The sequence below is a fragment of the Lonchura striata genome, chromosome W (genome assembly GCF_050655825.1).
Source record: "Lonchura striata isolate lonStrDom1 chromosome W, ASM5065582v1, whole genome shotgun sequence".
NCBI lineage: Eukaryota > Metazoa > Chordata > Aves > Passeriformes > Estrildidae > Lonchura > Lonchura striata.
In genome coordinates this window covers 7247001-7259095 of record NC_140743.1, presented here as the reverse complement: position 1 = coordinate 7259095, position 12095 = coordinate 7247001, and the positions used below count along the sequence as shown (strand labels likewise).

The 12095-nt window shown below is 52.4% G+C and overlaps 2 long non-coding RNA genes across 2 annotated transcripts; both read right to left on the bottom strand.

Annotated features, from left to right (window-relative positions):
• Positions 1-1914: 1914 nt before the first annotated feature.
• LOC146763021 (uncharacterized) lies at positions 1915-2490 on the bottom strand. The gene is made up of 2 exons (XR_014952665.1): positions 2403-2490; positions 1915-2298 (listed from the first exon to the last, which is right to left on the bottom strand). It is a non-coding gene; the product is annotated as an uncharacterized LOC146763021 (long non-coding RNA).
• A 7894-nt stretch (positions 2491-10384) lies between these two features.
• LOC146763020 (uncharacterized) lies at positions 10385-10956 on the bottom strand. Its single transcript, XR_014952664.1, has 2 exons — positions 10873-10956; positions 10385-10768 (listed from the first exon to the last, which is right to left on the bottom strand). It is a non-coding gene; the product is annotated as an uncharacterized LOC146763020 (long non-coding RNA).
• Between the last annotated feature and the right edge of the window lie 1139 nt (positions 10957-12095).

The window sequence follows — 12095 nt, the reverse complement described above, 5'->3', positions numbered from 1 at the left end:
GAATTCCAGCCATGTCCTTTCGCCTGGCTTCTAGTAATCTTAGGAAGCTTGGTCTCCCTGCCGAGGTAAAGTCGAATGTCTCTCCTAGCCTTTCACTCGAACTCTGGCCATGTCCCTTCACCTGAATCCCCTTCTAGGTTTAGGAGTATTGGTCTACCTGCCAAGGAAAGGTCGGACGTCCTGCTGAGCCTTACACTCGAACTTCGGCCAAGTCTCCTGGCCTGAATCCTACTAGGCTTAGGAAGCTTGGTCTCCCTGCGGAGGCGAGGTCGAAGGTCCTTCCGAGCCTTACACACGAACATCGGCCAAGTCCCTTCGCCTGACTCCTATTAGGCTTAGGAAGCTTGGTCACCCTGCCAAGGTAATGTCGAAAATTCTGCCGAGCCTTCCACTCGAACTGTGGACAAGTCCTTTCGCCCTACTTTCCTACAAGGCTTAGGAAGCTTGGTCTTCCTCCCGAGGTAAGGTCGAACGTCCTACCGAGCCTTACACTCCAATTCTGCCCAGTCCCTTCGCTTTAATCCGACTAGGCTTAGAAAGCTCGGTCAACCTTCCGAGGTAAGGTCGAACGTCTCTCCGAGCCTTACACTCGAACTCTGAACAAGTCGATTCACCTGAATCTCCTACTAGTCTTAGGAGTATAGGTCAACCTACCAAGGAAAAGTCGAACGTCCTGCTGAGCCTTACCCTCAAATTCCGGCCAAGTCCCTACGCCTGACTCCTACTAGTCTTACGAAGCTTGGTCTCCCTGCCGAGGTAAGGTCGAACGTCCTGCCGAGCCTTACGCTCTAACTCTGGCCAAATCTCCAAGCCTGACTCTTACTAGGCTTAGGAATCTTTGTCTCCCTGCTGAGGTAAGGTCAAACGTCCTGCCGAGCCTTACACTCGAACTCCGGCCAAGTCCTTTCAACTGACTCCTGCTAAGCTTATGAAGCTTGGTCTCCCTGACGAGATAGGGTCGAATGTTTTGCCGAGCCTTACACTCGAACTCCGGCCCAGTCCCTTCGCCTTAATCCTACTAGGCTTAGGAAGCTTGGTCAACCTGCTGAGGTAAGGCCTAAGGTCCTGCCGAGCCTTACACTCGAATTTCCGCCAAGTCTCTTGATCAGAATCCTTCTAGGCTTAGGAAGCTTGGTCTCCCTGCCGAGGTGAGGTTGAAGGTCCTGCCAAGCCTTACACTAGAACATCGGCCGAGTCCCTTCGCCTGAGTCCTCTTAGGCTTAGTGTCATGGTTTGACACTGGCACAATGCCAGTGCCCCCATGAAAATGTGATCCCTACCTTGAATGCTGTGAAGTGGAATCTAGAATAGAGCAAAGCAGGCCCAAGCTTAATAACAGGAAAAGAAACTTTATTAAACTACCACTACAAAAGAAAAGAGAAAACTAAAGAAGGGAAAAAAAACCACACAAAGATCCAAATGAAAACCTTGCAAAACATTCCTCCCCCCCCACCACCCAACTCCAACAAACCACAGTGAGACACAATCTGGACCCCAATCAGGTTTCCACCCTCCAAACAACCGATACTCAGTCCATCGAGGGAACAGAGTCTCTCCTGTGCCACAGACCCCCCAAGAAACACAGCTCCACATCCTGTGTTTCCATGTCACACATGGCACCGCCCGGAGAAAAAGTTTGCCATGGTGACCCTTCTCCTTTCCATGCACAGTGTTCTCACCACCAATGCATGGATGGTCACTGCCTTTAGGATTTTTCCTTTCAAGGATGCCCTGCCAAGAGGGGAGAAAACAACAGTTCAGTTTTTCATTGTTTGGGACCACAGTCCCCCCCCATTTTCCCCTGGGGCCGAGGGCTCAAGAACAGAGATCTTCTTCTCTTCTCTTTTCCTTTCCAGGGCAAGGGGGCGCCACCACAAACCCCCTAACCTTTTCTCTGTTCACTCCACTTTTGTCTTTTTCTCAGCTGAAGCAGGTCTCTTGACTCACTGGCATCCTCCCAAAACACAGTCCCTCTTGACGGAGAAGATTTGGTTCAGGTTGTGGCTAACACGGAAAAGTCCAGCCAAAAGCCACTCCTTGTCCCCCTCCCATCCAGAATTCCTCCTTCCAACATCCCATCCCAGGGTCCAAGGTGTCCCTCTTCCTCTCTTTCAAACCGAGGAGGGGAAAGGAAAATTCACAAAGCTTTCATTTCTCAAGGAAGGGTTAAAAGTCCGAACTCCCAGGATGGCTCGATGCCCGGACATCCAGCAACTCCCACACGACTGGGCACCTTGCAGCAGCTCCCCCCGCTCCTCCTTCCTTGCGGCTTTCTCTCTCCCTCTCGGGAGAGGAACTCTGGTGGGGGGGAAATGGAGACATCCCAGATTTCTTCCACCCTTCCATCTGCAGGGGCCAGCCCGATTCCAGTCCTTTCACCACCCTTGGGGCTTTCGGCCTACCTTTCTCAGGCCATGGGCTTCCCCTCCCCCACCCAGCTCGTGGCTGGGGGGGGAAGGTCTGCACTGCACGCTGACCGGAACCAAAGAGAGCGAGTTCCCCTGGGAATTCTGCTTTCAACCCCTCTGTGTTCTCAGAGGCGTGTCTACTTTCAATTGGTCAATATCTAAATTGACCTCTTCCTTCCGGGAAAAATTATCTTTCCGTGTCAAACCACGACACTTAGGAAGCTTGGTCACCCTGCTGAGATGAGGTCGAACGTCCTGCCGAGCCGTATACTCGAACTTCGGCCAAGTCCCTTCGCCTGGCTCCTACTAAGCTTAGGAAGCTTGGTCTCCCTGCCGAGGTAAGGTCGAACGTCCTACCGAGCCTTACACTCGAACTCTGGCCAAGTCCTTTCGCCTGACTCTCCTACTAGGCTTAGGAAGCATGTTCTACTTTCCGACGTAATGTCGAACGTCCTGCCGAGCAGTGCGCTTGAACTGTAGCAAAGTCCCTTTGCCTGAATCTCCTACTATGCTTAGAAAGCTTGGTCTCCATGCCGAGGTAAGGTCGAACGTCTTGCCGAGCCTTACACTCAAACTTTTGTCAAGACCTTACACCTGACTCCTTCTAGGCCTAGGAAGCTTGGTCTCCCAGCCGAGGTATGGTCGAACGTCCTGCCGAGCCTTACACTCGAACTTCTGCCAAGTCCTTTCGACTGGCTCCTACTAGGCTTATGAAGCTTGGTCTCCCTGACGAGATAGGGTCTAATGTTTTACCGAGCATGACACTCGAACTCCGGCCCAGTCCCTTCGCCTTAATCCTACTAGGCTTAGTGTCCTGGGTTGTAAGATAAGCTTGTATTCCATTTGCCATCTGTTGAAGGCAAACCGGTTGGACAGGTTTTTGTTATCTCTCTCAGAGACAATGGTTTGCCCCGTAGAGGCAATGGTTTGTTTATACACTATTGACTGACTCACTGCCGGGCTGGTAAATGTAACACCGTGAGGGATCCCACCCAGAGGGGGTAGCCAAGCACTCTATTATTGTTTAAAGGGGTAGCTTTTTGGGGAGAGGAGGCAGCTTTCTGGGCGGGACTCCGAGAGAAGCAGCTCGCTCTCTCTCTTTGCGGGATTCCCAGAGAAGCAGCTCTCTCTCTCTCTCTTCGCGGGATCTCGCAGCGAAGCAGCCGGAGCGCGCTGAGGCGACGGCAGCGGAGCTCAGAGGCAACCCCGGCGCAGAGGAAGACCGGCCCCACTGCCACCAGATCTTCAGAGGAAAACTATACCCTTCTAAAGATCACCACTGCAGCTGCAACTCATCAACCATTGCAAGGGGAGCAATTGTCCCAGCAGAACTGCTACGGGCACCCCGACTCCTCAGGTTCTGGACTTTCTCACTGGTTTTGTTTGTACCGATTGCATTTGCCTTTTTAAATTGTTGTCTAGTTTTCTCCTAGTAAAGAATTGTTACTCCCATTCCCACATCTTTGCCTGAGAGCCTTTTAATTTAAAGATCCTGGTAATTAAGAGAAGGGGGGTTTTGCCGTTCTCCATTGCACAGGAGGCTTTGCCCTCTTCCACAGACTCCTGTCTTGTCGAACCAAGACAGCTTAGGAAGCTTGGTCAACCTGCTGAGGTAAGGTCAAACGTCCTGCCAAGCCTTACACTCGAATTTCGGCCAAGTCTCCTGACCAGAATCCTACTAGGCTTAGGAAGCTTGGTCTCCCTGCCGAGGTAAGGTCGAACGTCCTACCGATCCTTGCACTCGAACTCTGGCCAAGTCCTTTCGCCTGACTCTCCTACTAGGCTTAGGAAGCATGTTCTACTTTAAGACGTAATGTCGAACGTCCTGCCGAGCAGTACACTTGAACTGTAGCAAAAGTCCCTTCGCCTGAATCTCCTACTAGGCTTAGAAAGCTTGGTCTCCATGCCGAGGTAAGGTCGAACGACTTGCCGAGTCTTACACTCAAACTTTTGTCAAGACCTTACACCTGACTCCTTCTAGGCATAGGAAGCTTGGTCTCCCTGCCGATGTATGGTCGAACGTCCTGCCGAGCCTTACACTCGAACTTCTGCCAAGTCCTTTCGACTGGCTCCTACTAGGCTTATGAAGCTTGGTCTCCCTGACGAGATAGGGTCGAATGTTTTACCGAGCCTGACACTCGAACTCCAGACCAATCCTTAATCCTACTAGGCTTAGGAAGCTTGGTCTCCCTGCCGAGGTAAGGTCGAATGTCCTACCGAGCCTTACACTAGAACTCTGGCCCAGTCCCTTCGCCTTAATCCTACTAGGCTTAGGAAGCTTTGTCAACCTGCTGAGGTAAGGTCGAACGTCCTGCCGAGCCTTGCTCTCGAACATCGGCCAAGTCCCTTCGCCAGACTCCTATTAGGCCTAGGAAGCTTGGTCACCCTGCCGAGGTAATGTCGAACGTTCTGCCGAGCCTTACACTCGAATTCCAGCCAAGTCCCTTCGCCTGGCTCCTACTAATCTTAGGAAGCTTGGTCTCCCAGCCGAGGTAGAGTCGAATGTCTCTCCGAGCCTTACACTCGAACTCTGGCCATGTCCCTTCACCTGAATCTCCTACTAGGCTTAGGAGTATTGGTCTACCTGCCAAGGAACGGTCGAACGTCCTGCTGAGCCCTAAACTCGAATTCCGGCCAAGTCCCTACGCCTGACTCCTACTAGTATTAGGAAGCTTGGTCTCCCTGCCGAGGTAAGGTCGAACGTCCTGCCGAGCCTTTCACTAGAGCATCGGCCAAGTCCCTTCACCTGATTCATATTAGGCTTAGGAAGGTTGGTCTCCCTGCCGAGATAATGTCGAACGTTCTGCCAAGTGGTACAGTCGAACTGCGGAAAAGTCATTTCGCTTGACTCCTACTAGGCTTATGAAGCTTGGTCTCCCTTACGAGATAAAATTGAACCTCCTGCCGAGCCTTACACTCGAAATCCGTCCCAGTCCCTTCGTCTGAATTAAATTAGGCTTAGGAAGCTTGGTCAACCCTCCGAGGTAAGGTCGAACGTCCTGCCAAGCCTTACACTCGAACTTCGGCCAAGGCTCCTGGACTGAATCCTACTAGGCTTAGGAAGCTTTGTCAACCTGCTGAGGTAAGGCCGAATGTCCTGCCAAGCCTTACACTCGAATTTCGGCCAAGTGTTCTGACCAGAATCCTACTAGGCTTAGGAAGCTTGGTCTCCCTGCCGAGGTGAGGTCGAAGGTCCTGCCGAGCCTTACACTAGAACATCAGCCAAGTCCCTTCGCCTGACTCCTATTAAGCTTAGGAAGCTTGGTCACCCTGCCGAGGTAAAGTCGATTCTCTCCGAGCATTACACTCGAACTCTGGCCAAGTCCCTTCACCTGAATCTCCTACTAGGCTTAGGCGTATAGAGCTACGTGCCAAGGAAAGGTCAAACTTCCTGCTGAGCCTTACACTCGAACTTCGGCCAAGTCTCCTGGCCTGAATCCTGCTAGGCTTACGAAGCTTGGTCTCCCTGCCGAGGTAATGTTGAACGTCCTGCGAGCCTTACACTTGAACTCCGGCCAAGACCCAACGCCTGACTCCTACTAGGCTAAGGAAGCTTGGCCTCTTTGCCGAGATAAGGGCGAACATTCTGCCGAGCCTTACACTCGAACTCCGGCCCAGTCCCTTCGCCTTAATACTACTAGGCTTAGGAAGATTTGTCAACCTGCTGAGGTAAAGTCGAACGTCCTGCCGAGCCTTACACTCGCATTTCGGCCATGTCTTCTGACCAGAATCCTACTAGGCTTAGGAAGCTTGGTCTCCTTGCCGAGGTAAGGGCGAACATTCTGCCGAGCCTTACACTCGAACTCCGGCCCAGTCCCTTCGCCTTAATCCTACTAGGCTTAGGAAGCTTTGTCAACCTGCTGAGGTAATGTCGAACATTCTGCCGAGCCTTCCACTCGAACTCTGGAAAAGTCCTTTCGCCCTACTCTCCTACAAGGCTTAGGAATATTGGCCTTCCTGCCGAGGTAAGGTCGAACGTCCTACCGAGCCTTACACTCCAACTCCGGCCCAGTCCCTTCGCTTTAATCCTACTAGGCTTAGGAAGCTTGGTCAACCTGCCGAGGTAGAGTCGAACGTCTCTCCGAGCCTTACACTCGAACTCAGACCAAGTCGTTTAACCTGAATCTTCTAGAAGGCTTAGGAGTATAGGTCTACCTGCCAAGGAAAAGTCGAACGTCCTGCTGAGCCTTACCCTCGAATTCCTGCCAAGTCCCTACGCCTGACTCCTACTAGTCTTACGAAGCTTGGTCTCCCTGCCGAGGTAAGGTCGAACGTCCTGCCGAGCCTTACGCTCTAACTCTGGCCAAATCTCCACGCCTGACTCTTACTAGTCTTAGGAATCTTGGTGTCCCTGCTGAGGTAATGTCGAACGTCCTGCCGAGCCTTACACTAGAGCATCGGCCAAGTCCCTTCACCTGAGTCCTATTAGGCAAGGAAGGTTGGTCTCCCTGACGAGATAAAGTCGAACCTCCTCCCGAGCCTTACACTCGAGCTCCGGCCCAGTCCCTTCGCCTTAATCCTACTAGGCTTAGGAAGTTTGGTCAACCTGCTGAGGTAAGGTCGAATGTCCTGCCGAGCCTTACACTCGAACTTCGGCCAGGTCTCCAGGCCTGAATCCTACTACACATAGGAAGCCTGGTCTCCCTGCCGAGGTAAGTTTGAACGTCCTGCAGAGCCTTACACTCGAACTCTGGCCAAGTACCTTCACCAGACTCCTTTTAGGCTTAGGAAAGTTGGTCACCCTGCTCAGGAAATGTCAAAAGTTCTGCTGAGCCTTACAATCCATCTCCGGCAAAATCATTTGTCTTGACTCCAACAAGGCTTACGAAGCGTGGTCTCTTTGCCAAAATAATGTCGAACGTCCTACCGAGCCTTACACTCGATCTCTGGCCAAGTCCTTTCGCCTGACTCTTCTACTAGGCTTAGGAAGCATGGTCTACTTGCCGACGTAATGTCGAACGTCCTGCCGAGCAGTACGCTTGAACTCTAGCAAAGTCCCTTCACCTGAATCTCCTACTAGGCTTAGAAAGCTTGGTCTCCCTGCCGAGGAACGGTCGAACATCTTGCCGAGCCTTACACTCGAACTTCCGTCAAGACCTTACACCTGACTCCTTCTAGGCCTAGGAAGCTTGGTCTCCCTGCCGAGGTAAGGTCGAACGTCCTGCCGAGCCTTACACTCGAACTCCGGCCCAGTCCCTTCGCCTTAATCCTACTAGGCTTAGGAAGCTTTGTCAACCTGCTGAGGTAAGGTCGAACGTCCTGCCGAGCCTTACAGTCGAATTTCGGCCAACTCTCCTGACCTGAATCCCACTAGGCTTAGGAAACTTGGTCTCCCTGCCGAGGTGAGGTCGAAGGTCTTGCCGAGCCTTACACTCGAACATCGGCCCAGTCCCTTCGCCTGAATCCTACTAGGCTTAGGAAGCTTTGTCAACCTGCCGAGGTAATGTCGAACGTTCTGCCGAGCATTACATTCGAATTCCAGCCATGTCCTTTCGCCTGGCTTCTAGTAATCTTAGGAAGCTTGGTCTCCCTGCCGAGGTAAAGTCGAATGTCTCTCCTAGCCTTTCACTCGAACTCTGGCCATGTCCCTTCACCTGAATCCCCTTCTAGGTTTAGGAGTATTGGTCTACCTGCCAAGGAAAGGTCGGACGTCCTGCTGAGCCTTACACTCCAATTCCGGCCAAGTCCCTACGCCTGACTCCTACTAGTCTTAGGAATCTTGGTCTCCCTGACGAGATAAGTTCGAACGTCCTGCCGAGCCTTACACTCGAACTCTGACCCAGTCCATTCGCCTCAATCCTACTAGGCTTAGGAAGCTTTGTCAACCTGCTGAGGTAAGGTCGAACGTCCTGCCGAGCCTTACACTCGAATTTTGGCCAAGTCTCCTGATCGGAATCCTACTAGGCTGAGGATGCTTGGTCTCCCTGCCGAGGTGAGGTCGAAGGTCCTGCCGAGCCTTACACTCGAACATCGGCCAAGTCCCTTCGGCTGACTCCTACTAGGCTTAGGAGTATGGTCACCCTGCCGAGGTAATGTCGAACGTTCTGCTGAGCCTTACACTCAAACTCCAGCCAAGTCTCTTCGCCTGGCTCCTACTAAGCTTAGGAAGCTTGGTCTCCCTGCCGAGGTAAAGTCGAATGTCTCTCAGAGCCTTACACTCGAACTCTGGCCAAGTCCCTTCACCTGAATCTCCTACTAGGCTTAGGAGTATAGATCTACCTGCCAAGGAAAGGTCAAACGTTCTGCTGAGCCTTATACTCGAACTTCGGCCAAGTCTCCTGGCCTGAATCCTACTAGGCTTAGGAAGCTTGGTCTCCCTGCGGAGGCGAGGTCGAAGGTCCTTCCGAGCCTTACACACGAACATCGGCCAAGTCCCTTCGCCTGACTCCTATTAGGCTTAGGAAGCTTGGTCACCCTGCCGAGGTAATGTCGAAAATTCTGCCGAGCCTTCCACTCGAACTCTGGACAAGTCCTTTCGCCCTACTCTCCTACAAGGCTTAGGAAGCTTGGTCTTCCTCCCGAGGTAAGGTCGAACGTCCTACCGAGCCTTACACTCCAATTCTGCCCAGTCCCTTCGCTTTAATCCGACTAGGCTTAGAAAGCTCGGTCAACCTTCCGAGGTAAGGTCGAACGTCTCTCCGAGCCTTACACTCGAACTCTGAACAAGTCGATTCACCTGAATCTCCTACTAGTCTTAGGAGTATAGGTCAACCTACCAAGGAAAAGTCGAACGTCCTGCTGAGCCTTACCCTCAAATTCCGGCCAAGTCCCTACGCCTGACTCCTACTAGTCTTACGAAGCTTGGTCTCCCTGCCGAGGTAAGGTCGAACGTCCTGCCGAGCCTTACGCTCTAACTCTGGCCAAATCTCCAAGCCTGACTCTTACTAGGCTTAGGAATCTTTGTCTCCCTGCTGAGGTAAGGTCAAACGTCCTGCCGAGCCTTACACTCGAACTCCGGCCAAGTCCTTTCAACTGACTCCTGCTAAGCTTATGAAGCTTGGTCTCCCTGACGAGATAGGGTCGAATGTTTTGCCGAGCCTTACACTCGAACTCCGGCCCAGTCCCTTCGCCTTAATCCTACTAGGCTTAGGAAGCTTGGTCAACCTGCTGAGGTAAGGCCTAAGGTCCTGCCGAGCCTTACACTCGAATTTCCGCCAAGTCTCTTGATCAGAATCCTTCTAGGCTTAGGAAGCTTGGTCTCCCTGCCGAGGTGAGGTTGAAGGTCCTGCCGAGCCTTACACTAGAACATCGGCCGAGTCCCTTCGCCTGAGTCCTCTTAGGCTTAGTGTCATGGTTTGACACTGGCACAATGCCAGTGCCCCCATGAGAATGTGATCCCTACCTTGAATGCTGTGAAGTGGAATCTAGAATAGAGCAAAGCAGGCCCAAGCTTAATAACAGGAAAAGAAACTTTATTAAACTACCACTACAAAAGAAAAGAGAAAACTAAAGAAGGGAAAAAAAACCACACAAAGATCCAAATGAAAACCTTGCAAAACATTCCTCCCCCCCCACCACCCAACTCCAACAAACCACAGTGAGACACAATCTGGACCCCAATCAGGTTTCCACCCTCCAAACAACCGATACTCAGTCCATCGAGGGAACAGAGTCTCTCCTGTGCCACAGACCCCCCAAGAAACACAGCTCCACATCCTGTGTTTCCATGTCACACATGGCACCGCCCGGAGAAAAAGTTTGCCATGGTGACCCTTCTCCTTTCCATGCACAGTGTTCTCACCACCAATGCATGGATGGTCACTGCCTTTAGGATTTTTCCTTTCAAGGATGCCCTGCCAAGAGGGGAGAAAACAACAGTTCAGTTTTTCATTGTTTGGGACCACAGTCCCCCCCCATTTTCCCCTGGGGCCGAGGGCTCAAGAACAGAGATCTTCTTCTCTTCTCTTTTCCTTTCCAGGGCAAGGGGGCGCCACCACAAACCCCCTAACCTTTTCTCTGTTCACTCCACTTTTGTCTTTTTCTCAGCTGAAGCAGGTCTCTTGACTCACTGGCATCCTCCCAAAACACAGTCCCTCTTGACGGAGAAGATTTGGTTCAGGTTGTGGCTAACACGGAAAAGTCCAGCCAAAAGCCACTCCTTGTCCCCCTCCCATCCAGAATTCCTCCTTCCAACATCCCATCCCAGGGTCCAAGGTGTCCCTCTTCCTCTCTTTCAAACCGAGGAGGGGAAAGGAAAATTCACAAAGCTTTCATTTCTCAAGGAAGGGTTAAAAGTCCGAACTCCCAGGATGGCTCGATGCCCGGACATCCAGCAACTCCCACACGACTGGGCACCTTGCAGCAGCTCCCCCCGCTCCTCCTTCCTTGCGGCTTTCTCTCTCCCTCTCGGGAGAGGAACTCTGGTGGGGGGGAAATGGAGACATCCCAGATTTCTTCCACCCTTCCATCTGCAGGGGCCAGCCCGATTCCAGTCCTTTCACCACCCTTGGGGCTTTCGGCCTACCTTTCTCAGGCCATGGGCTTCCCCTCCCCCACCCAGCTCGTGGCTGGGGGGGAAGGTCTGCACTGCACGCTGACCGGAACCAAAGAGAGCGAGTTCCCCTGGGAATTCTGCTTTCAACCCCTCTGTGTTCTCAGAGGCGTGTCTACTTTCAATTGGTCAATATCTAAATTGACCTCTTCCTTCCGGGAAAAATTATCTTTCCGTGTCAAACCACGACACTTAGGAAGCTTGGTCACCCTGCTGAGATGAGGTCGAACGTCCTGCCGAGCCGTATACTCGAACTTCGGCCAAGTCCCTTCGCCTGGCTCCTACTAAGCTTAGGAAGCTTGGTCTCCCTGCCGAGGTAAGGTCGAACGTCCTACCGAGCCTTACACTCGAACTCTGGCCAAGTCCTTTCGCCTGACTCTCCTACTAGGCTTAGGAAGCATGTTCTACTTTCCGACGTAATGTCGAACGTCCTGCCGAGCAGTGCGCTTGAACTGTAGCAAAGTCCCTTTGCCTGAATCTCCTACTATGCTTAGAAAGCTTGGTCTCCATGCCGAGGTAAGGTCGAACGTCTTGCCGAGCCTTACACTCAAACTTTTGTCAAGACCTTACACCTGACTCCTTCTAGGCCTAGGAAGCTTGGTCTCCCAGCCGAGGTATGGTCGAACGTCCTGCCGAGCCTTACACTCGAACTTCTGCCAAGTCCTTTCGACTGGCTCCTACTAGGCTTATGAAGCTTGGTCTCCCTGACGAGATAGGGTCTAATGTTTTACCGAGCATGACACTCGAACTCCGGCCCAGTCCCTTCGCCTTAATCCTACTAGGCTTAGTGTCCTGGGTTGTAAGATAAGCTTGTATTCCATTTGCCATCTGTTGAAGGCAAACCGGTTGGACAGGTTTTTGTTATCTCTCTCAGAGACAATGGTTTGCCCCGTAGAGGCAATGGTTTGTTTATACACTATTGACTGACTCACTGCCGGGCTGGTAAATGTAACACCGTGAGGGATCCCACCCAGAGGGGGTAGCCAAGCACTCTATTATTGTTTAAAGGGGTAGCTTTTTGGGGAGAGGAGGCAGCTTTCTGGGCGGGACTCCGAGAGAAGCAGCTCGCTCTCTCTCTTTGCGGGATTCCCAGAGAAGCAGCTCTCTCTCTCTCTCTTCGCGGGATCTCGCAGCGAAGCAGCCGGAGCGCGCTGAGGCGACGGCAGCGGAGCTCAGAGGCAACCCCGGCGCAGAGG